Source organism: Arachis stenosperma, chromosome 7 (assembly GCF_014773155.1).
Source record: "Arachis stenosperma cultivar V10309 chromosome 7, arast.V10309.gnm1.PFL2, whole genome shotgun sequence".
Lineage (NCBI taxonomy): Eukaryota > Viridiplantae > Streptophyta > Magnoliopsida > Fabales > Fabaceae > Arachis > Arachis stenosperma.
The window spans coordinates 22828187-22832674 of record NC_080383.1 but is presented as its reverse complement, the minus strand read 5'-3'; the positions used below and the strand labels follow the sequence as shown (position 1 = coordinate 22832674).

Below are 4488 nucleotides of genomic sequence, written 5' to 3'. Positions count from 1 at the left end.
TCAATATTTTATTCTGAGCCAATATGGCATTCAGAGTGTCAATCTCAAGAACACCTTTCTTCTGACTAGTCCCATTGTTCACAGGATTCCTTTCAGAAGTGTACATGAATTGGTTATTTGCAACCATTTCAATCAGCTCTTGAGCTTCTGTAGGCGTCTTCTTCAGATGAAGAGATCCTCCAGCAGAGCTATCCAAAGACATCTTGGACAGTTCAGAGAGACCATCATAGAAAATACCTATGATGCTCCATTCAGAAAGCATATCAGGGGGACACTTTCTGATTAACTGTTTGTATCTTTCCCAAGCTTCATAGAGGGATTCTCCTTCCTTCTGTCTGAAGGTTTGGACTTCCACTCTAAGCTTACTCAATTTTTGAGGTGGAAAGAACTTTGCCAAGAAGGCATTGACTAGCTTTTCCCCAGAGTCCAGGCTTTCTTTAGGTTGTGAGTCCAACCATGTCCTAGCTCTGTCTCTTACAGCAAAAGGGAATAGCATAAGTCTATAGACCTCAGGGTCAACCCCATTAGTCTTGACAGTGTCACAAATTTGCAAGAATTCAGCTAAGAACTGATGAGGATCTTCCAATGGAAGTCCATGGAACTTGCAATTCTGTTGCATTAGAGAAACTAATTGAGGCTTAAGCTCAAAGTTGTTTGCTCCAATGGCAGGGATAGAGATGCTTCTCCCATAGAAGTCGGGAGTAGGTGCAGTAAAGTCACCCAGCACCTTCCTTGCATTGTTGGCATTGTTGTTGTTTTCGGCTGCCATGTGTTCTTCTTCCTTGAAGAATTCGGTTAGGTCCTCTACAGAGAGTTGTGCCTTAGCTTCTCTTAGCTTTCGCTTCAAGGTCCTTTCAGGTTCAGGATCAGCCTCAACAAGAATGCTTTTGTCTTTGCTCCTGCTCATAAGAAAGAGAAGAAAACAAAAAAATATGGAATTCTCTATGTCACAGTATAGAGATTCCTTGAGGTGTCAGAGGAAAAGAAAATGGAAGGCAGAAGCAGAAAATTCGAACTTATCAAAGAGGATGGAGTCTAATTTTGCATCAAGGAATAGTGTTAGTCCATAAATAGAAGGATGTGAGAAGAAGGGAAGCAATTTTCGAAAATTAAGTAAAAGATTTTGAAAACATTTTGAAAAACACTAATTGATTTTCGAAAATCAAGGGTGGGAAAGAAATCAAGTGATTTTTGAAAAAGATTTTGAAATTAGAAATTAAAAAGATTTGATTGAAAACTATTTTGAAAAGGATGTGGTTAAGAAGATATGATTGGTTTTTAAAAAGATGTGATTGAGAAGATATGATTTGAAAAACATTTTTTTTTTAAAAAGATTTGATTTTTAAAATTAATGACTTGGCTATCAAGAAAAGATATGATTCAAACATTAAACCTTTCTCAACAGAAAAGGCAACATACTTGAAATGTTGAATCAAATCATTAATTGATAGCAAGTATCTTTGAAAATAGAAAGAAATTGATTTTGAAAAAGATTTGATTGAAAAAAATTGATTTGAAAAAGATTTGATTGAGAAAAATTTTGAAAACTTGAAAAAAAATTTGATTTGAAAACAAAATCTTCCCTCTTGTGCCATCCTGGCGTTAAACGCCCAGAATGGTGCACATTCTGGCGTTTAACGCCCAAAACTCTACCCTTTTGGGCATTAAACGCCCAACCAGGCACCCTGGCTGGCGTTTAAACGCCAGTCTGTCCTTCTTCACTGGGCGTTTTGAACGCCCAGCTTTTTCTGTGCAATTTCTCTGCTGTATGTTCTGAATCTTCAATTCTCTGTATTATTGACTTGAAAAGACACAAATTAAAAATATTTTTGGATTTTTAATAATAAGGAATAATCGAAATGCAACTAAAATCAAAAGAACAATGCATGCAAGACACCAAACTTAGCAGTTGTATACTACTGACACTAATGAGAATGCATATGAGACACATAAACACTCAAGTCAAGAGAATTCAAAGATCAGAGTAAGAAATCATCAAGAATTACTTGAAGATCCTTAAGACACATGAATGAATGTATGCAATTGACACCAAACTTAAAATGAAACACTAGACTCAAGCAAGAAACATAAAATATTTTTGGTTTTTATGATTTTGTAAATTTTTTTTGTGTTTTTTTTTCGAAAATTATGTGAAAAAAAAAAGAAAATAAAGGTATCAAAATTCTTAATGAGAATTCCAGGAATCATGCAATGTTTAGTCTAAGACTCCGGTTCAGGAATTAGACATGGCTTCACAGCCAGCCAAGCTTTCAAAGAAAGCTTCGGTCCAAAACACTAGACATGGCCAATGGCCAGCCAAGCCTTAGCAGATCACTGCTCCAATAGCAAGATTGATAGAAATCAACAAGCTCTTGTGATGATAAGTTGAAACCTCGGTCCAATGAAATTAGACATGGCTTCACAGCCAGCCAGACTTCAACAAATCATCATGAAACTCTAGAATTCATCTTCAAGAACTCTGAAAAAAAAATACCTAATCTAAGCAACAAGATGAACCGTCAGTTGTCCAAACTCAACAATCCCCGGCAACGGCGCCAAAAACTTGGTGCACGAAATTGTGATCAATACTTTTCACAACTCAAATAATCCCCGGTAATGAATCCAGAAACTTGGTGTTCAATACCATGGCATAAACACAACTTCGCACAACTAACCAGCAAGTGTACTGGGTCGTCCAAGTAATAAACCTTACGCGAGTAAGGGTCGATCCCACAGAGATTGTTGGTATGAAGCAAGCTATGGTCACCTTGTAAATCTTAGTCAGGCAAACTCAAATGGGTATGGTGATATACGAATAAAACTGTAAAGATAAAGATAGAGATACTTATGCAATTCATTGGTGGGAATTTCAGATAAGCGTATGAAGATGCTTGTCCCTTCCGTCTCTCTGCTTTCCTGCTGTCTTCATCCAATCCTTCTTACTCCTTTCCATGGCAAGCTTATGCAAGGGTTTCACCGTTGTCAGTGGCTACCTCCCATCCTCTCAGTGGAAATGTTCAACGCACCCTGTCACGGCACGGCTATCCATCTGTCGGTTCTCAATCAGGCCGGAATAGAATCCAGTGATTCTTTTGCGTCTGTCACTAACGCCCCGCCTTCAGGAGTTTGAAGCACGTCACAGTCATTCAATCGTTGAATCCTACTCAGAATACCACAGACAAGGTTAGACCTTCCGGATTCTCTTGAATGCCGCCATCAGTTCTAGCCTATACCACGAAGACTCTGATCTCACGGAATGGCTGGCTCGTTTGTCAGGCGAGCACTCGGTTGTTAGGCGATCAACCATGCATCGTGTATCAGGAATCCAAGAGATATCCACCCAATCGAAGGTAGAACGGAGGTGGTTGTCAGTCACACGTTCATAGGTGAGAATGATGATGAGTGTCACGGATCATCACATTCATCAAGTTGAAGAACAAGTGATATCTTGGAACAAGAACAAGCGGAATTGAATAGAAGAACAATAGTAATTGCATTAATACTCGAGGTACAGCAGAGCTCCACACCTTAATCTATGGTGTGTAGAAACTCCACCGTTGAAAATACATAAGAACAAGGTCTAGGCATGGCCGTGAGGCCAGCCTCCAATGATCAAAAGATTCAAAGATCTCCAGATGAAAATACAATAGTAAAAGGTCCTACTTATAGAAAACTAGTAGCCTAAGGTTTACAGAGATGAGTAAATGACATAAAAATCCACTTCTGGGCCCACTTGGTGTGTGCTTGGGCTGAGAAATGAAGCATTTTCGTGTAGAGACTCTTCTTGGAGTTAAACGACAGCTTTTGTGCCAGTTTGGGCGTTTAACTCCCATTTTGATGCCAGTTCCGGCGTTTAACGCTGGGATTTCTGAGGGTGACTTTGAACGCCGGTTTGGGCCATCAAATATTGGGCAAAGTATGAACTATCATATATTGCTGGAAAGCCCAGGATGTCTACTTTCCAACGCCGTTGAGAGCGTGCCAATTGGGCTTCTGTAGCTCCAGAAAATCCACTCCGAGTGCAGGGAGGTCAGAATCCAACAGCATCTGCAGTCCTTTTCAGTCTCTGAATCAGATTTTTGCTCAGGTCCCTCAATTTCAGCCAGAAAATACCTAAAATCACAGAAAAACACACAAACTCATAGTAAAGTCAAGAAAAGTGAATTTTAACTAAAAACTAATAAAAATATACTAAAAACTAACTAGATCATACTAAAAATATACTAAAAACAATGCCAAAAAGCGTATAAATTATCCGCTCATCAGTGCATTTCGCGGGATTGAGTCGCATGTCATGCTTTCTTATGGTGTCGAACACTTGGGCCAGATAGGACAACAATGTCTCTTCGCTTTGTTTTTTTATTAGCATGTCGTCCACGTAGACTTCCATGACCTTTCCGATGTGATCCGAGAAGACTTTATTCATTAGCCTTTGATAAGTAGCTCCTGCTTTCTTGAGACCGAAAGGCATCACAATGTAGCAGTAGT

At 39.1% G+C, this 4488-nt stretch overlaps 1 non-coding gene across 1 annotated transcript; it reads left to right on the top strand.

Moving 5' to 3' along the window:
* Positions 1-256: 256 nt before the first annotated feature.
* LOC130942787 (small nucleolar RNA R71) lies at positions 257-364 on the top strand. The gene has a single exon (XR_009071338.1). It is a non-coding gene; the product is annotated as a small nucleolar RNA R71 (small nucleolar RNA).
* The last annotated feature ends 4124 nt before the right edge of the window (positions 365-4488 follow it).